The sequence below is a fragment of the Pinus tabuliformis genome, chromosome 6 (assembly GCF_031772625.1).
Source record: "Pinus tabuliformis cultivar Carrire ecotype Pingquan chromosome 6, CPIR1, whole genome shotgun sequence".
NCBI lineage: Eukaryota > Viridiplantae > Streptophyta > Pinopsida > Pinales > Pinaceae > Pinus > Pinus tabuliformis.
Window position 1 is genome coordinate 80416357 of NC_142292.1, and position 22045 is coordinate 80438401.

A 22045-nucleotide genomic window follows, 5' to 3' on the forward strand; every position below is an offset into this window, starting at 1 on the left:
GAACATTTCCTCAAGTTTTGCACTCCAAAGATTTGCACTCAGAAAGAGGGTTTCACCTCAAGAGATGACATTTCCTCAAGTTTTGCACTCCAGAGATTTGCACTTAAAAAGAGGTTTCCACATGGAGAGATTTGATCCTCTCAACACTTATAAATCCATATTTAAGATGGATCTAGGTTGGTTTCAATTATCTAAAATACCGTAACTTTGTTTTACATTTAAATTATTCTTCATTAATTTTCCTCTTTTCTTATAATGGATTATAGTTTACAAATTTGAATAATTTGAGTTTAATTAAATTATGCATCCATATTATACACTCATATTTCTAATAATGATCTTAATCTTTTATATCTCTTAAATATTCATTATTTCTTACTTTGATAAAAAAAAAATCTCACACAAATACATTTTAACAATAATATCTATTTACACAATTTATTGAAGCATTGTTTTCCCTTTAAAATATTATTATCATTAAAGATTTGCTTTTAACTTAGACAAAAACATTTATAGTTTACATAATTTATATATATGAGATACCAATTAATTTTTACTTGGATACATTTTATCTTACCTCACAGGAAGCATTTTAACTATCATATCAAATAACATGATTTATATTTCAGAAATACTTATTGGTTTTACTTTAAGAAAATTTAATTCTCATAAAAATATTTTTAACTATCATATTAATTTGATTAATTTATATATATAATACTAATTACCTCACACAAACACATTTAACCATGATGTCAATTTACTTAATGTTTGTAGGCAATATTTTAGTTTTGTAACTATTCCAATTTCATGCAACATTTGATTGTGTTTTCAGATTTTGGCAAATAACCTTATATGATTTTTTACATTATAGATAAAACAAATTTAATATTTTTGAGAAATGAGATGTTCACAAGTTTTATAAATAGAATGAGGTGTTGACAAGTTTATTACATGGTCTATATATTTATATATATTTAAATTTGTTTCACGTGATAACATCTCCTCTGGAGGCAATAAGCTTTTCCAGATTTATCCATCATGCAAGAATAATAAGAAAACAAAACAAAACACAATTAAGGCCCCTTCATATTTGTTGAGAGTTGGTTTTGTGTTCAAAGTCCAGTCATAGGGAAATTATTTGTCACGATAAAAATATGCTTCCATTATGAAGTTAAGCAAAGCACAACATCTAAACAATGCTCGTAGAGACATCTAAACATCATCTTTGCCAAAACTCACCAAGAAAAAACATCTATCACATCATCTTTGCATCATTGCAGCATCCAGTCTGTCATACATCTTTAGGCATCAAAAGGCTTACATCCATTACTACAAAAGTTCTTAAGCACCTGCTACTGCATTAAAACTGGGTTATCCCTTGCATACAAACACCATAGGAAAGGGTGATTTTTCTACGTAAATCATAAAATAAAATCCTGGTTCATAATCCTCGATGGGCATGCAAGACCAGCGACAGAGTTGATGCTGAATGCTGCGACCTAATTAGAATCTGAATCCACAGAAACTTAAAATCGAGGCCTAATTGATCTGACAAATTGATGACGTAATGGGTTATCAGAACCTTGGTTATACGCTAAAGCTCCATCAGTTCTATTATCACTAACATTCTATGGTATAGATGCTGCACACTGTTAATCAGGAAGTAGTTTTCCACTCTACTTTGATCGACTCAGGAATAGAAGATACAATGCCTTGACCTTGTATACCTATAGCTAATGAGTGGAGTCCATCTCCCCAGGTGCAGACGATATTGTCTACACTGTGTTCCTGCAGCAGGTTCCTTAAAACCTGGCTTACCCAAGTTGTTACTGCTACATAAACTGAAATCCAATTAGTCTGTACATCATCACATGTGATTACAGGTCTCCATAATCAGTTTGAACATATGCTTGTGCAGGCTGTGCTTGAACATGGAAGAAGTGTATAGGGCCATCTTTCAAATCACCATTCCATTCTGTACTTAAGGAACACAGGGAAAATCTAACAAACGGCTGTTGTCAGGGATTGTTGGTCCCACCCTTGTGTTCTCCTACAGCTGCGAAGCCAATAAACCATACATATTGACAAGAGTCAGAAGTACCACATATGCACACTGAGGTACCTGAAACATCTGGATTTGTACCAAAGAAATGAAATGCTACATTCCGAGGGCACGGGGACCAATTTGACAAATTGAACTCACCACTATTAGCACCAATATAACCAAGTGGAGCGTTGATGCTATGCTGGAGCAAAATCACTTCAGAAAAGGATCCAATAAGTGCGGATGAATGAAGGTTTAGGTAATACCAATGCAATCAAACTGTGATTCCTCCTGCAAACCTTCATAGGAATTCAATGGTACTCTACACCTTGACACAAAGTATCCGAAATAGCAAAAACTGAAACAATAGATTAACCAATGTTTACATCATTCGCATTCTCTTCCTCTGAATCACTTAGAACTATTAGTTCAGAACTTCAGAGTCCTTTTGGAGTTCAGAACAAACAGGCTTGGAAATTCTCTGTAAAGTCTGATTACGTCTCAAGAATGAAGAGTCAAAACCTGGCATCATTATTTGTTGAAAAGTCGAGGTTCTCACTTCCACTTTCTTTCTGATTGATACTTGGATCTTCATCATCTCCATTTGTATGATTTGCACTGTAGTTGATGGCTGGCACAGTTTTTATATTCCCTGACAAGGTCCTCACTTCCTTCTTGATTAATACTTGGATCTTCATCATCTCCATTTGTATCAGTCGTACTGTAGCTGATGGCTCGCACGATTTTTATATTCCCCTTTTTCCATCCATGGCATAGTATTTGCTGTAGATGATAAGATAGCACCACCTAATCCCAAATAACTATCTCAATTCCTCTTTATTCCAATTTTTAAAGGCAACTGACTTTCAAATATACCCTCACATTTAACCTGGTTCAAGTTTCCCTGTTGATGTGTAATTTTTCCAATTGAAATAATGATTGATCTATCTGGCCAATGCCAATGCTCATGGAGCCTGGCATAACCTTCGAGGTTTGGATACCATCTCAATTCCTCTTTATTCCAATTTTTAAAGGAAATACTCTCACATTTAACTTGGTTCAAGTTTCCCTGCTGATGTGTAATTTTTCCAATTGAGATAGTCATTGATCTATCTGGCTGATGTCAATGCTCACGGAGACTGGCATAACCTTCAACCGTTGGATACCAAGAAGCATCTGGTTTCACCTCAACTTCAGTTACGTCCTTAGAGTAGTTTTTCATCTGCCATATTAGATAATGATAAAGTTTTGACATGTTAGGAATTAGCATAAATTTGATGTTCCTTTATCATCCCGTTCCCATCAAAAAATTGCAACAAATTACTTACAAAATTAATGATGCTGTCCATTGAATAATTCTCCTTGCACATAGGACACTGCCACTGCATGCGCAAATAAAGAAACTTTCATTTCTTATTTAAAAGCAAATGAAAATTTAAATAGCAAATAGTTGGAGAAATGGTTAAAGAAAGTGTGAATATTTCATGCCAGTGAATTTTCTAGCATGTTGGTCATACAAAAGATTCTAGTTCAAAACAACCCAAATGAATACAAGGTTTGAATTTACCAGAAGATTTTCTACAGGTTAGACCTGTCTGGAAAAACCCCAATACATCAAAATCATGTTCAGATTCCAGAATACTCTAGAGAATCTTCAATAAATTGCCAAACAGAAGAAAATAATAACACAACAGCCATTTGGTCTATAAATAAATGATTTTGACTAAATCATGATTCACAGACATCAGGAGTGTTTCCTAAAATTTCAGAATTCCGCAGAATAAGCTTTTAAGGAAAGTTTAAAATAAGACATACACAACAGTCAAGCAGTCAAAGATATGTCTGAACAAATAACACGAATAAGCTTTAAAGCATCAAAATGTTCAAGAAAATAGAGATCAAAATCATGTTTCGACAAATCACTGAAGTTAGAAAAGAAAAGTGCAAATTATTTTATACTTTAATGATCTTTGAACAGTTTGTTCTATAATATATCAGTGTTAGATAGGGATGCACTTCTCAAAACTTATTTTGACATGCTCTTCAACAGCAATGCATTTTAATCCTTCAGATAATTCTCAAAATACTTTGTAATGCTAAATAAAAAAGATAAATTATAAAAGTCAAAAGAGAGGCATAAAAAACACTTGTAATAAGGATAAGAAACACAAGTTTACAAACCCTAATAAGAACAAAAGTGATGGTATATTGCCAAAGGACATATCCAATTGCAAAGTTGTAGGGAGTGATGATCCTGGAGGCAAAGGGATTGGTCAATTCTCCAAAAGTTATCAAACGTCATTGGAGGGGAAATAAATGCCCTCAAATATTCACCTTCAATGCCACCTCAGGGGGATAGTGGACACAGCTTACCCTATCCATAAAAGGAAATCAGGAGACTCACCATTTCTTCGATGATAAGTTAAGGGGGTTTAAGTAGCTACTTCCAAGTTCCATGGTCAAGTTCTGTTGGGGTCACTAGAAGAGAATCCAGATTTTCATTATGAATTTTTCTCTTCAAAGAAAGGTGAAGTTTAATATTTAAACCCACCAAGAGGTTGACTAATATACTCCCGGGCAACGACACCAAAGGCGTTGCCTCAAAATCTAGCAGGTCTTGTGAGGGGGGCTCACAAGGCAAAAACTAGACCAAGGGACAACAATGAGGTGTGGCCCACTGTCACCATAGCCATTACCTCATGCTCGTTTATGTACTTTCACCACTAGGAAGGCTTGCCCTTATTAGGTCATCCATGAGAGATGTTAAATCCAAGGGATAAGGTGACAAGATAGGTTTGCAGAGGACAACTCTTCCTAAGAACAAGGCTCATCAAGCATGAAGGGGCAATTCACTTCCTCTAATAAGGCCTATTCAGGGGACGAATGATATAGATCTTTAGAAATAGCAAGCCAAAAGGATCAACCTAGAGTCACAAGGCCAAGAAAAGGCTTCCAAACAATCAATACCTTCAAATTAAGGAACGAGAAGGGCAAACTAGGGTTTTTCTAGAGCAAGATCTACCTAGGACATAAAGAATTTAGCTTTGAAATGGATAGATTAGCTACTACAAGGGGCTAATATTGATGCAACCAACACTCCTTCCAATGTTGAATCGTTCTACAAGTCAACCCTAGTAAAATTTCATGCCCTAGCGCTAGCTAGCGACTTATCCTCAAGGGGTCAAAAATCAGATTTAGAGAGACATAATGTGATTTAAGTGAAGTTTTGTAGGTGATCAACAAAGTTACCAAGGCTAGGGTCTAGCCCTTGGGATGATGGAGTCTATGGGAGTGTAAAATATGCTAAATTTTGGCAAGGAGTAAGGGAATAATAAAACCCTAGGTTTCAAAACCCTAGCTATCACTTTTGTGAGGGAGCAAAGTCAATTGGGAGAGCTAATTTAAAGATTCACCAATGGGATTGCCATTCACATTCTATGGGTGAGTAATGCATACAATGCTATCATCTAGATTCAATACAATGATTTCCAACAATAACTAGCAAATTAGAAACCCTAGATAATCAACCATTCCATATATTAGACACACAAAAAAAAATTATCAAATCCAAAGTACACTTACAAGATAGAATGCATGAACAAGCCTTTATTGCTCCAAAATAACATCTTCTAGACCAAAGAAATAGCTCCAAATAGAAAAATACACTATAAAGTCACATCTCCACAAGAAAACAAGAAGATTGAAAATCTCTATGAGGCCCAAAATAAGTCACAAGTGATGATGATCCAATACAATGAGCCTATCCTCTATTTATATTAGGATTAGGACTAATAATAAGCCTAACAAAGACCCTAAAACAAGTTTGATGCTAAAATGTCCTAGAATTACAAGCCAACCGACTAGCTATATCAAAATGTGCCCTAATTTGTCCACACATGTGAGTTGTAGGCACTCTCATGCTAATGCCATCAATAGTAAATGCTCCAAATGCCATGTCCAAGGTTGATGAGGTGTCCAAGAAGGTGTAGATTCCTGTGAAGTTCATGATTTGAGAGTTGGGGTCCTAAGATCCAGTTGGGGTGCCACAAAGTGGTTTCCATGGGTCTCCAACTGTTGGAAGTGGCCTCCTCCAGTGTTAGGGCTTCCTTTGGTGCAACAAACCCTCCCTAGTCTCTTAGTGTGAGATCATCCTCATCTGGGCTCTTAATCAATTGTTTTCCTTCAAGTTGTGTCAAGACCAACCTAGGAGCATGCTACGTCCAGTTGTGTCAAGACCAGCCTAGGGGCATGCTGGGTCCAGTTGTGCCATCCTTAAGAATCCTCAAACCTGGGTCAAATTCAACCAATGTCTTGGGCACTGGGGGTGCTTTGGGACATGTGTCATTGATGATGTTGCTAGGAGGCTCCTTACTCTCAATGCTTCACTTGTTTGTGCCAATGTACTCCTCGAAAGGGTCGGGGTGCATGTGGAGTGGGTGCCCAACACTTGGGCTACAGAACCACCTAACAAGAACAACATGGATTCTAGTGAAAGAAACTAGTCATTAGGGACAAAGATCAATAATGCATCTTAGTGAACCAAACTTGAATGTTAAGGAAAATTTAATACTTCAAACAAGGATCCCTTATTAAAATCAGGGCCCTGAACTTGCAAAGGTGTTTTTCCCTAGGTAGGGGTGGCTAAAGGTCAACCTTATTAGGCGCTTCCAGACACTAAGGGGAAGTAGCATTTCCCTAGTCCACCCCTCAATTATTAGGTGTTAGTGAATAGTAATGTGGCAACAGAGGGGATAAGACTTCATTGCCAAGTGTCATGGTCAAGGGTGCCAGATGATGGGGGTGTCCACATCCTGAGTGTATAGATGTGAGGAGGGAGCATTCGTAAATGCATGAGTTACCATTTCAGCCTTGGTTTTTCCACCCCTCTTGTGCGCCTTTTACTTCTGGATTTTCCCTTGTATTACCACTTATAGCTCAAGGGTTAGAGCTTGCTTTGTATGAAGTAGCAATTTTATTAGCCCTTTAAGATGAATCAATTTATCACTCATCGGGGTTGGGACATGCAAGAACTCCTTTATGATAAAATGGAGCAACATGTGCTCAGGAATTGGGTGATAGACATATTTGGAAGGTAGAGTTCATGCTAGGATTTTTCCCACCCGCTAATTCTTCTATCCCTGGCCATCTTTTGCATTTTAACATTTCTTTTTGTTTCTTTTAGTAGCATCAACCTCCCGGAAAAAGATTTGGGCCCTACTCAAGGTATGTGAACATATGAGTGCCAAGCCCTGAAGAACCAATGACAAGTTGTACCCAAAGAATGGAGGAGAGATATGGACTTGTAGTGTAGGATGGAAGGTGTTAAGTGTGACATAGGGAAGATGGAACATGTTATCTCAATCATGGTATTCCAAGTAGTGCCCCTCCTATAACCCAGTGGTCCTTAAGGAAAGTCTCAATGGACTAGGATCAAAGATTAACCCCCCAAGTAAGGTGAGAGATCAAGAATGCAGTCAAGGTCTAGCTAATCATCCATATCACCCCATAATCCATACTAAATGCCCAAAGACATACAAGTATAAGCACTCAAATGCAAAATGATCAAAATACCTTGTGAGTGGTTGCCCACCTTTGCCCAAATGCTAATCTAGATGGGTAAGAAACACATCACTAATGCAAGTGGGGGAGATATATGGCATATCATCAGTAATGGTGGATCTCAGGGGTTGTTGGTTGTTTGGCTGACCGATTGGCTATCAAGTGGAGGACAAAAGTTTTCTCCTATGGGGTTACCTATTTTGTTGGGTCACATGTATTTTTCTTCATAGGGCCATTATCCCAGGAACAAAGCCCTTGTATGCTATAGACAATTAATGAAACAACAATTTTTGAAGGGAAGAAATTATTTGTACACGTGTATGAGATTGGTATAATCATTTCCCTTCAATTGTTATATTCTATTTAAATGTTAAAATCTTACACATTTTTTTGGGTCAATAGATCTAATCTATTGGGAAGTAATTAACCAAATCATTGGGGTTAAAAATTAGCATGGTATCAAAGCACAACCTCTGAAGACTAATCTATAAGAGTTGCACAAGAAGATTGATCCACAAAGCACAGAAAGAATCAACCAAAAGTTAATGTACAAGAGACATTCGTGCAAGAGTCAGAGATTGTACGAATCAAACCATAAGCAGACGTAGCCAGGCAAAAAATTGCATTCAAGGTTGGCCATACGTCATACAATGCCTAAGAGAGATATTAAAGTGGTAGTTGTCCAACTTTGTAGTAAAGGCTAACCATATGGTGATTGAGAAAAACAAAAAGGGGGTGGGTGGGTGGTGGGGGCTTCCCGCTCCCACTAAGGTTGTATGGCGAAAAACAAATGAGTTTGAAACATAAAAAGTGGATTGTAGCCATAGGCATCAAGTGCAACTGACAAAAAAAGGTCGTGATGGGCTAGCGCACGAGCTAAAAGTAAATAAAGACAACTTCTAGCTACCAATCCGCGTGCAGAAAACAAGAAAGGATTGTCACCAAGTCTGAGACATGTAAAAAGATCCCAACAACAGCCAAGTTAAGGGATGCAAACACTGAAAGCCATTAGATCATTTGCATGAAGTCGTTAGTGTGCAGGGGGAACCATACACTATTATACATAGCCACTGAGTTCCATATAGTAGCCACAAAAGCCAAAGGATGTGTGGAGGTTGATAAAAGAGAAGTTTGGGCTGTAAATTCATACTAGTTTGTACATGTAGTGCAGTAACATGGTGACAACAACTACAATGTACAGCGGGTACATGGGCATGATATCTATAAGTGCCAACAAAGTTATCAATGCAGCCAATACTGATTAGTGGAGGTCATCCTTCAGAGGGACAGAGGGAGACCTTACCAATTGAAGGTTTGACATAAAATATTTTTTTTGGGGGTTATCAAAGGACCAAAACACATAACCATAAGAAATCTTAGCATATCTATAAACCAGTAGCATTATTTTTTCTTGTGGGTGCTATGACTTAGCACAAGAAAGTTATTGCCAAATCTAGAAATGGAAACATCTAGTCTTAGATTTGAGGATAGGTTGGATGGAGCATCTAACTTCTTGCCTTGGGAGGCAAGGGTTACTTGCTACTGAAGGAGATGTTGCCTTCCTCACTAAGAGGGAGTGTTGATATGGGTTTAACGGTGAGTTTTGTTGGGTGAAACCCACAAGATGGAGGTTTAAATCTCATTGAGTATATGGCATGTTGTGTCTTGGCTAGAAGAGTAGGTGACCCCCGAGCAGACGTCTTGGCGCTTGTTGAGGCATAAGTTAATTGCTATTGTGTGCGGCTTGCAAGCTATTGCACCTAGCCTAGGTTTATAGTGGCAGCCAGTTGGATTTGATCCTAGGCATGTTCAGGATAACTCTCACCAGTTACCAATTATCCTAGATTAGAAAAACAAACAAACAAAAAAGAATAGCTTGGGAAGGTACTTCCAAAGAAGCCTATGTGTTTAGGCATGTGAAAGTCACCTAATTGACCCTTAATCTTAGCAATTAATTAACTAAAGTAAATGACTTTTAAAAGATAAAGTGAGTTAATATAATGAAATACAATGGTTATTTACATTAATGAATTAGATGAATTTCAATCATTGATCTAAAGTGTTCTTGAGATCTAATCTCAACCATCAATCACTTTGGAGATTATGGTTGTGGATTCAATCAATAACTCGAACTTTTAAAAGAAGGCTAGGCTAAGGGAGAATACACATCTTTGAACACAAGACGGTGAGTGTTAGAACTCGGTGATTGGGTGAAGGATATTCATTCCAGTGTGCAGGGTGTGAGGAAGAGTGCAAGGAGCAGTAAGCGATGGGTTCAAATCAGCTAGCAAATCGAAGTACAAATGGTTTGATCAATTGAATTTATTCCAAGTTCTTGTTGTATTAGTATTTTTCCTCAAATGGCCATTACCCCAAGAAGGGAGCCCTTGTATGTTGTAGAATTAAATTAGAGAAACAACAGATTTTGAAGGGAAAATTTATGTGTGCATGTGTATGAAATTGGTGCGATCATTTTGCTTCCGTCGTTATATTTTGTTAAGTGTTAAATTCTCATCCATGTTTTTTATTTAGTAGATTTAATCTTCTAGGGAGTAATTATCAAAGGTTGTTGAGGTTAACGAACCAAAGCTCATACTTGATGAGATGAGCAAGAGAGTTGAAGAGGGAATATGTTATAAGTTTGATGAAGCCTTAAATAGAGATGAAGACAAATAAAAATTCAAAAAGGACATGAAGATGGATAAACAAAGTTGATGGATGGTACAATAATTCAGTTTCAAAAGGGGAAGGAATAGAAGATATAACAAGGTTGCCACAAATTTCTTACACTTGAAGTAGAGATCATGGTTAAAGACAAAATATGATAGTATTATCTCAGAAGTGACCACAATCAAAGATCAAGAACATAAGCTAGGGCACGGTACTATACTAGAAAGGAAGATTAATGATATTGTTGTGCATGATGGAGAAAAACCTTAAAAGGTGGAACAATATTGATATCCTCATTACTAGGAACGCCTATAATGAATACAGGAAAGTGCATATCAGTAACCTCGTTCAAAGAAAATAAATGGAAGAACCAATGGAATTCATGTACTCAAAAGCCAAGGAACAAGTATATGATAAAACTAAAAACTACAACAAATTGGAAAAATGATGATAATACATGGAATAAAAAGAAAACAACCTAGTAGCGTTAGATTATCAAGGATTGGCACCAATAATAGTTACAAATGGATGGATAGATAATTAAGCATGGAAAGCACTAAGAAAAAATAAGAGGAATTCTTACTATTTGAAATCATCTTAATGCTTAAAGGACAAATCTCTTAAGGAGGGAGGGCATGTTGTTCCCTTATCACAACATAATGGGTCCTATGGGTCCATCAAGGCCAGTTGAATCATAAAAGTCGATGTAATGGATCATTGTGGTGTCTTTTATCATGTTAATTGATGCCCCTAATATTATTTTATCATATTTTAATGTACCATCCATGATTTCTAGCTTTATGACTAATGTCTATTGTATATATTTATAGTGATTTTCCAAGAAATATAACATAATCCCTTGCATTATTTAAAATAAGAAGGAATACATATGATTTTTTGACAAAACATTAAGGTGCATAAGCTCAGTTATAGAGTTCACAAACAAAACCTCCATAAAACTCCAAAATAGATCATCGAAAATGAAAACTACCCATTACATAGATTTTTCAAACCTCTCAGAAAGCAATCCCCATCTTAAAAAGTCTTACAAGGAGAGAGCTTGGATCTTTGCGACAAGCTTGTTTGGATCATGGTTGTGCTCTCAATAGATGTGACGAATGTGGATTTTAGTGAAGCTTAATTTGATTTCTTTCACGTGTTGAAAACTATCAAATACATCTATATTTCTTTGCATTCTAATTCCCCTTAGCCATTCCACCAGCAGTAAATAGTATCCATATCCAAACAAGCTTGTGCTCTCAATAGATGTGACGAATGTGGATTTTAGTGAAGCTTAATTTGATTTCTTTCACGTGTTGAAAACTATCAAATACATCTATATTTCTTTGCATTCTAATTCCCCTTAGCCATTCCACCACCAGTAAATAGTATCCATAAATATCGATGACCCCAAGTCCTCCTTCCAAGGATAATTTCATCAAAATAGATAAGACCTTGATTTCTTCATAGGTGATTGTGCGCCACTGCACAAAACACACTCAAATCTGATTTTGTGGAAGTCAGAAAGGTGAACCTCGATATTTTGAGGCGCCTTCAAATACACATGAATACTTGATGTCTCTATTCTTGGATCTACAACAAATCCATACTTTTCACCTTTTTTGGTTTCTCAAACAGTAGATAGGCTCGTTTAAGTTTGCAAAAGAATTTGTATGGTTATTTACATGCTCCTTGGAATAGGAATTCATTCCTAGTTAGCCATACCACCCATAAAATAAAACATGGAAGAGGTCGATGTGCTTCAGATCTTACCTCTTGATATTCCAACCAGATTTCTGATGTTTCTTCTGTGTCTTCATACCATACCCCTTTGCCACTAGTGATAGATTTTGTAGCACTACATACCACTTCAGTAAAATAACATTGAACAGAAATCTGATTGATGCTTGCATAATTTTCCATAGATAATGGGCAACTCCCAGGACTCTGCCAGCTTTTTTTGTAGTATATCCCAGATCAAAGATTTTATTGTTTTTTTGAGGAAAAGTCATAAGAAATCATGATATTTTAAGGGCGGCTAAAGCTTTCAAATATGCTGCCAGTTTGAAATATCCTTTTCCTCCTTTTTTTAAGAGCTGCAAGGTATCTTAGATTAACCTTGTAGTCATTTCCTATTTCATTTTCAACCCATACAAGACTGTTTGGTTAATCTCTTAATCTTATATAATCCAACTAAGGGGCAGAGACATATCGGTTCCACTCTAGTGCCAAATCCTTGTTGAGTCCTACCTGGCTTGCATCCTCATTGTTCCTGTCATAAAATGCTTCCAAATAAAACCAATTTTAAGAAATGTAAGAGGGCAATCAAACGTTGTGAGATGCTTGACATATGGAGGCCTCCTATCCATGAATCAGTTCGTTCCAATATGGACCTTCTGTCCGTTTCGAATTAGCTAGGAAAGACGATCACCAATGATTGAGAAATCTTTTAGTACCTCTTTCCATACCATAGATCATCCAGAAATCGATTTTCTAGGGTATCTTATCCAGTCCTCCAGGTTTGATGGTTCAATATATTTCCACTTCATCACACTCTGCCACAAAACTTCAATAAAGAGGACTCTCCGCATTACCTTTGTAGCCAACGATTCTAAAGATGGAGAGAAAACTTTGAACCCCCAGCTTCACTACTTCTTAGGCCTTAATGGTGTTTTCCATTTAACTAAAAGTATGCCACCATATTCTCTCATTCCTGCCCAAACATACCTGGAGCACATTTTCATTATCTTGTTTAGTATGTCTGTGGGTATTGAAGGAAAAGACGTCTGATAAATAGGTGTGACCTCAAACATGCTTTTAGCAAGGGTCAGGCTCCCTCTTATGAATATCCACCTGTTATATAAAAAAATGACCCTTTTTCAGTCTTTAAAAATAGCCATAACCAGTCTTTGTAGTAGTTATTTTCCTTCAAGTGAAAACCCAAATACTTTGTAGTCTCTTCAAATTCTGTAACTTTTAAATAGAAACAAAATCTTAATTCTAATAGAAGTTGGACCATCAATCTGGTGCAAGGGTATGGTTGAATTTTAAAGGTAGGTCTTTATTCATATAGCTATACAGCATTGAAGAAGAACATTTCCTATCATTTTTGCCTCCCGGGAAGAACCATAATATCCTATACAAAGAGTATATGGGTGATAGTGAGTTCTTTGGTCACTTGAATTACTTTTATTTTTCATCCTTCGTTTAGACTCTTCAAAATTCTACTGAGAACCTTTGGCACTAATAAGAAGAGTAAAAGTGACAGGGCGCGTCTTGACTAAATCCTCTCTGTGGCTGGAAAAAATAAGGTGACCCATTTATAAGGCAACGTATGATATTGTAGATATGCACTTACCTATCCAATTGACAAAGTGGATATCAAACCCTATGTGAAGCATCAATTACAATCTTAAGAAAGTTGAATCCACTCTATCATATGTATTTGAGAGATTCAACTTGATGACGGAGGAGGTAGTATTCCTTGATTTAATAGTGTGGAGCACCTTGGGAAATTCCCACCATATCAAAAATCTGCCTTCCTGGAAGAAAACCAAACTTCTCATCAGAGATGATAGCCTTCATTACTTTGGCACAATTTTGTAAACACATCTGCATAATCGTTAATGAGATGGGCCAATTTGCGTGAAAGAGAAGGGGCTTATTCATATTGAGGTTGTTCGCAATGAAGGTGGAGTTGAAAGAACGAAAGTCATTCCCCATGGATCTTGGTTCTTCAACAACTAGTGACAAGTATTCCCTTATCTCTTTAAAGAAACCTTCCAAAAGCTCAATGGTCCAGCCATCTATGACTAAAGATTTATCACCTTGAAAAGAGTTTTTATACCTTTTAAAGATACTCTTCACTGACGTGGGCATTGAGTGAATCATTTTGCTCATCTAAGAGCAATCTGTTCAAAAGAGAGATGTATAGGAAAATTTCAGAAATATTCAACTTATCTGGCTTCTTGTAGATTTTCTTGTAGTGATCCACACGCACTTTAACAACATCATTAAAGAAAGACAGAATCAACAAGGCCATTGAAGTCATACATGTGAAAAAAAGTAGAGTTTTATTCTCCTCCTTTCAACCACTCTGCCTTAGCTTTTTATCTCCATAATGCCTCTTCCCAAGCTAGAAATTTGCTTCTATCTTCTTCTAGACTCGCATCAGAACATAACATTTGTTAGGTCATCATGTATGACCTCTAGTTTATCTTCCGCTTCTGTAAGGGCCTGCTGGTTCTGAGAGTTTTGTCCTTTAAAGTTTAATCCACTGCAATGGCTTTAATCCTCAACACGTTTACAGGAGGGCCTCGATGGCTTACTCTCTAGAACCTATATCATAGGTGATCCATTCAGCTTTAAAGAAGATGATTCAGGTGCCCAGAATGGTGAGGAAGATCAACCATGCACACATGGTGCTCCAGTTGTGGTTCTATGTGATAATCCAGACTCATGCAATGAAAGTATTTTGAACCACTTTTCATCAAGCTTACATGGATACAAGAAGACAAGATACACACAAATTTAGCGTTGTTCAGTATGTTGTAATATCTCCTCAAGCGAATGAGATCCTAGTTTTCAAATCCATTCATTGCATATCCTAAGATCATTGCATTCATGACAACCCAACTCATCTAGGCCTTCTATTATAGACCTGGTGTGCATCATTTATGGTCTTGCGTTTCAGACACGTTATAAGGAAAGTAACCACAAAACCATCAGATTGAAATCCATATCTAATTATACATATGTGGCAAGCTTTTCATGTCTCGAAGCTACCAAATAGACACATGCAAGAAGCACACATGAAAATCTGTCCACATATGGCTCCATGTCAGTCAATTACATTTCTGAGAAAGTGCCAGAGCTTCCAACTCTACACATATCCCACAATCATTGCATTCCATGAGACAACATCCTGTTCTGCCATTTCTTGAAAGACCTTTACAAATATCTGGGATACCCATTCAGCAAATATCTAACAACCAATGCATTCTAGGAAACAGCATTATATTCAGGCAAATTTCCAAACACTGTCCAAGCTTCATGTCTAGTTACATTTGACATAGATGTCTAAAAGGCATCTCCAGCTACAACATCAGAAAGTAACCAACATTTCCATGACATCGACAAGAATTTCCAAATTTGCACACAACAACGAACCGAGTCTTTCCTGAGAGAAAAAGAAGGCTGAATTGGTTGAGCGGCAGGTTGTCTTGTCTAGTAGGCAGTTTGACCAGGTGACCAGGGCTACCAGTTTGACTTTTGTTTAGATGTATCTCGGGTGACTTGAACAATTTCTCTAAGGAAAAAGGTTGTTGGGTTTTTCCCAAGTGAGTGTGAGTTTTCTTAGGGTAAAGATCTTGTTGTGTTTTTGTTCGGCTGGAGTGTGAGTTTTCCTGGATAAAAATCTTGTGTTCTGGTTGGGCTGTCTCTTTATGATTCTACTATTCTACTGATCTTCTGTGTAATTGTGTAAAACAAGAAGTCAAATCTGAGGCAAAGAAGAAGTCGCAGCTGAGGCTGAGAAGAAGTCAAATATGAGGCAAGAAAAGAAGATAAATCTGAGGCAAATAAGAAGTCAAATATGAGGCAAGAAAAGAAGATAAATCTGAGGCAAATAAAGGAACGAATTTGTGGCAGAGTTTATGAGCTTCCCTGGGCAACAAAACCGAATCTTTCCTGAGAGAAGAAGAAGGTCGAATTTGTTGACAGATCATCGTGTCTGGTAGGCAATTTGACTGTGTGACAAGGGTTGTAAGTTTGACTTTTGTTTCACTTAGATGTATCTGTGTTGAGTGAACAATTTCTCTACAGGAAAAAATTGTTGGGATTTCCCCATGGATTTTTTCAGGGTAAAAATCTTATGTTCTTGTTTGACTATCTCTTTATGATTCTACTGTTTTACTATTGAAAATCTTTTATGTAATTGTTTAATGATAAATGTAAATACAACTGAATGAATATCGTTAAAAGTAATTATCGGTTAAGAAAACTATAAAAAATCAACAAATTCTACCTCCACGAACTTTGTGGCCCCACCAACAGTTGTACAGCTCGTTATTAATTGTCCCCGGGTCTTCAAAAGCTGAGGCTGTGCATAATCAAAAGAAAGCCATCGGAACACAAACAAAAGTGTCGCTATCATCTAATCCGTTTCAGGTCCTTGTGCTTCGGTCAATTCTCGACGACTCCTCATCGTGAATCGGAGATTATTGATCCCTGCCACGTGAGAGCTTTCTGCGCCTAAATTAAGAGTTGCCCGACTGCATTATTATTTTGAAAGTGTCTCTTTACAAGTATTAGGCAATTCCTTGTTATAGGCGATTCCTTCTTGAAGTCAAGAAGGATTAATTGCTCAAACCGAAATGTGAAGAGTCGTCCTAGAAACCTAATTCACCCAAAAGCTCGTAATAACCAAAATCCAGTCGGTGGACTAAATTCAAAATCTCTCCATGCAAAGTGCTCAATTTTCAGCCTAGTTTCAGATCTTTTAAGCAAGCATCTTTTTAAACATGAACGTCTTTTCAAAATAATCCTAAATACTAATATATACGCAGCATCTACACATGTAAGAAGTAGCAAGTAGCAAGCCAAAAAAAAAGTTCTTTGAGATTGCAGAAAACAGAAGAATATATCACATTGATAAGAACAGATCCAACGTTCGCTAGATTTGAGACAATACCTGAAGCAGGACGTTGTTGTTTGATTTGGAAAGAGAATTCTTTACAAAGCACCACAAGCGTTCGTCTCGCTAAAAATACACCTTATCCTTTGACCCTGCTGTCGCTCCAGATTCTCGATTCTCGGTATCTTATCTCCGTTATCCATCCTTTACGAAACCACTGTGGAAGCTTTTGAACCGTTTTCTTTTTATTTTTCCGGTGCTTTTTGACTCTTCGTTCCTTTGCGCTGGAATCGCAGTACTGGGCTGTATGGGAATGACTCTCCTCAAGCTCAAGCTTTGTAACGGCTCTGTCTTCCAGCTGAAACCCCTGAAACGGAGAACAAGAAAATATGTACACAAAATTAATTAAATGACTTAAACGGTGATAACAGTAAAGAAATGTCTGATCTAAAAGCTTAGAAGCAGGTTTTAAAAAGAAAAGTGTTGATTTCATGCTTTGAATAGGAACTGTTTTTGGGAAAAAAAATTATTCTAAGTTATTTTGGAAAGAGTTTCAATCTATAGATATAAACAAACTGAAAATAATATTACAGTTTCTCAATAGTTTGGTAGAAAAATAATGATATTAATAGTGCTGAATATTAATAATATTTAACAATATAGTACAACAATTCACTTGAACTTGCAACACTTCATCTCAAATTTTATTCAGGACAAGTATATTCAAACTCTGATTATTAGTTGATTTTAAATCTTGTTTTAAGGCCTCTTTCCTTCTGTGGTTTTTACCATGCTTTTGATTATTGCTTTAGTATGGATCTCCTTCTTAAGTAGATAGGTGTCTTTTTGTAATTTTCACACATAGTGTACAATGTCTCATAAGTACATCTTGAAGTTGACAAGCTATAGCTAAGGATTTTAACATCTTTGTTGCAATTCTTTGGCCAGCCATTGAAACAGAGGTGATGTAAGCATTTTCCACTTCAACAATATTCTAACTCTACATATAAACCAAAAAGACTTGAAAGCCAAATAAAATACCAAATATTCAAAAATATCTCATGTTATGATCCATAGCCATTGAAACAGAGGTGATGTAAGCATCTTCCACTTCAACAATATTCTAACAATTGAGATAGAAAACATAAGACAACAGCTGTAGTTGATACTTTATTTAAAGCAAACACTCAACAAGATCGTGGCATTTGGAAAATAATTGAAAAAAAACAAATACAAGAATTTTATTAGTAGTCATTTATAAAAGGCATGGACAATGCATATAATTGACAGACAAAGCTCAACTCTGATATATATTTTTTCATTAATATTTTTAAATGTTTTTTTAATGAACATTGCAGTGTATCATAATAAGCTTATACGTATATATTTGATTTTGATGACACTAGGCATTATGCCATGAACATAATTGTCTAGTCTTTATGGTTTTCAGAAAGATATACTAAATGCATTAGTGAATGAGTAATTGACTATTTTTATATTAGTTACATGTATTTTTCATCAGTCAATGAAAAATTACCTTTTTTTAAACTATGTAAATATATAATATAAAGAAAATATATATATAATTTAAATATTTTAATTTATTTTTTAAATAATTTGTTGACTAGTTTTATTTTGGCAAAATGATATATTAGTGAAAGTTAGATATCAAAACTATATGTATCAAAAAAATAATAGTTAAAATAATGATTTAAGTCATTATTTCTCAATGGATGAGACTTACCATCAAATTCACTTATCTTTCTTTTATTTTTTCATATGTACATTTCATTATCATCCATATTTGATGTTTTACATATAAATAAGAATGTACTTTTATATAGATTATTTTACTTGAGAGTTATGGTGTTTGGAATCGATTTACCCTCGTCTCGCTCATGTGTATAAATTATTGAAAAAATAAAACCACTAAAAAATAATTAAAAATCATAATTTCCTTAAAAAAAAATTATAAAATTGAATTAATGATAAAAAAAATTCAAAAAGTTAAATTATTAGTGAAAAAAATTCATAAAATTGAATTCATTCCGTTTCTAGTTTTTCTTTGTTTCTGAGTGACTAATCTCGAGTGACTTACTAATTTTGAAAAATAGAAACGCGTATTGAATATTGTGCTTCGTGTAAATGGAGAGAGAGGGGATTACGAACAAACCTGTAAATGGCACTCTCATTTTCAAAGGACAAGCGCAGTCATTACACTAGCCTAGCCATTGACTAACTTAAATATTAAAAAAACAAAAAAAAAAGGGTAAATTTCAGAAAAACAAAACACTGCAAAACGAGTATGGTCATCCATATACTCATGATTCAACACGGGGAGGGATCTACGGGTTTACGAGTTTGAAATCAATAGAGTAGATAAGAGCCGTTCAAATTTATGAGGTGTAATTGATTAGATTTATATATGGTCTAGTTTTTAGTGGGTTTTAGGCCTAAATTTATGGGGAGGAGTTGATGGTGGGTATGTCCAAAATCCATTAATATATATGTTGACTTAATGAATTTCTATATGTAATATATATATAGATTTAAAAGCAGATTTTAGAGTTTATCTAATAATGCATAGATCTGAGCTAAGAATGTGTAGATCTAAAGTTCAATACAATGTTTTTTATTTAGATTTTTATATTTTCAATCATCAAGATAAAATATAAATCCAAATCACAATCACAATATGTTACTCTACAGATCAATTTCTTCTCAGTAACTTACCTTCAACTTGCAGAGGAGGAGTTGTTGTCGCCTTCCCTCATATATTCTTTGCATTCATTCTTTTCTCGGCCTTGAATGTTAGGAGAAATAATGCATCTAGCTTTACACAACTACTCTTTTTCCGAGTTGGGCATTGTTCTAAGAACATCATCAAGCTTTGCATCTTTCTCCTGATAATCAAAAAGAGGTTACCTCAAGCTCTGCATCTTTCTCCTAATAAACAAAAAGAGGTACATCTTCCTCTTCCCCTATTATTTCTATTTATATCATTAGGGTTTTCTTCTTATACTTCAATATCTTTACTCTTCTTATTCTCGATTAGGGTTTTCTTCTTATACTTAATTATCTTTATTTTTTATTCTCGATTAGGGTTTTCGTCATATACTTAATTATCTTTATTATTTTTATTCTTTATAAATATGTGATTAGGGTTTTCTTCATATACTTAATTATCTTTATTATTTTTATTCTTTATAAATATGATTGTCCACGAAACCCTATACTAGCCTATTCTAAAACATCATGTTATTCTTATACCAGAGTGTTCTAAAAACATCATGTTAAATTTTTATTGGTGTAATTGTAAAATGCTAAATTTACAAATTTTAAATCTATGTTGCTTAAAATATTTCTAACTAGTTTTGCACCTTTTATTTCTAATTTGTAATGGGACTTAGACTTATTGGCATCATGCTCACTTCCATGTACCCTTTGGCTATGCATTTACTCCCACTTTAGTTGTTGACATCCAAGTTTTTATTAGAATGTTTGAGTTTTTGTCACCATGTCCTTCACCCTAGTATTAAAGAAATTAAATTTGTCTATTAACATGTTCTTTTTCTTATAATTGTTAGTTTATGCCTCTAATTAGTTCAAGGCCTATCATTTCCATCAACAAGGTTTTATCATCATGCCACCACACTTTTAGAGTCTAATGGTTGGCCCTTCCACTGCTACTACCTACATGATTAATATTTGAATATTATTATGCACAATTAACTAAGTGGTTTTCCACCTACTTTGCCAAAAATAAATTTTGAATAATTTCATATCCAATTATTGATATTTAAATATTATTGTGCATTGCCAACAATAGATTTTGAATAAATTATATATCCAATGAGACTTTGTTTTTCATTATTTTGTTTTGTTTATTATGTGTTAGGTAAGAATCAAGGTTGTTAAACCTAGTCATGGAGCAATCTATTAAATTCTTGATTGTCACTTGTCTAAGTTAGCCCACTCTTTCTGAAGAAGACATACTAGTTTTTCACAGGGTTGTTAAACTTATTCATGGAGCAAGCAATTAAACTCTTGATTATGACTTGTCTAGGTTAGCTTATTCTTTCTTTTACTAAAGAATAAGAAGACATATTGGTTTTTCATATATCTTAATCTTTAAATTTGACACTCTTGATTATGACTTGTTTGGGTTAGCCCATTCCTTCTGTCACCAAGGAATAAGAAGACACGCTAGTTTTTCACATATCGTAATCTTTAAATTTAGTGTTTGCTTAGTCATTCCAATATTTCATAAAGACTTGCCTTAAATTTATTCATAGAAAACAAACAAAAATAATGGTATATTTACACTCCCTAGCTTATGGGAATGTAATTATGAGCATACAAAAATGGTTGCAATATATTTATCTTATTAAAGACTACATTTCCTCTGTTTTTTACCTTAGTATATGGCCATTTACAAATGGCAACTTAATAGTGAGTATTTTCTTGTCCCTCCATCTCCTTTTCTACATAGTGGGATTAAGATTAACAATTAGCTTTATAAAGTCCCCAGATGGAGTGGTAGGGATGCAAAAAGGTGGGGAGGTGTGTTTTCTCCTTCCCGCCAGCTTACACACCTAAGGGAGGTACCAACACACCCCATCATCATTCCTATCAAGTCAAAGCACAAGAAGCCACACTCAGTTTCTATACTCTACGTGATCGACAATTAATTTGTGTGAGCAAGGGATGTTGGCGAACGTGGTAGAGGATACGAATGGACCAAATAAATTGAATGGGATGTGTACCAGGCTGCAAGGAAAGCATGTCACCTCGAGATTTCACACCAGGGAAAATCATAATTGGTGGCAGGGGGTAGGCATTCAAGTTAACACTACAGTCATGGAGTTGGAAATTAATTCTTTTGTTTGGCATTCAGATCAATTATGGGACACCTCCTTGGGGACGAACACATTGTGTTATCTAGGCGCATGGAATCTCCTCTTCCTAGGCTACCAAAGGAAGAGAGTCGTTGACATCCTCTCCTCACCATGTATTCTGTGAAGGTGCTTGGGAATTTTGGAGTCCACTTCTGGGGGATTCTAGGGCACATTAGTTTCATTCCAACTTTTCTCCTCAACCACTCCAGTGATTTTTCAAAGTTAGATCTATTTGGA

General features: G+C 35.6%; 1 long non-coding RNA gene across 2 annotated transcripts; it reads right to left on the bottom strand.

Moving 5' to 3' along the window:
- Positions 1 to 1329: 1329 nt before the first annotated feature.
- LOC149257351 (uncharacterized) lies at positions 1330 to 17272 on the bottom strand. 2 transcript variants are annotated; one of them, XR_016256719.1, is made up of 3 exons: positions 16968 to 17272; positions 3376 to 3429; positions 1330 to 3269 (listed from the first exon to the last, which is right to left on the bottom strand). It is a non-coding gene; the product is annotated as an uncharacterized LOC149257351 (long non-coding RNA). The 2 variants fall into 2 exon arrangements; XR_016256718.1 differs by lacking the exon at positions 16968 to 17272 and adding an exon at positions 14330 to 15948.
- Positions 17273 to 22045: the final 4773 nt, after the last annotated feature.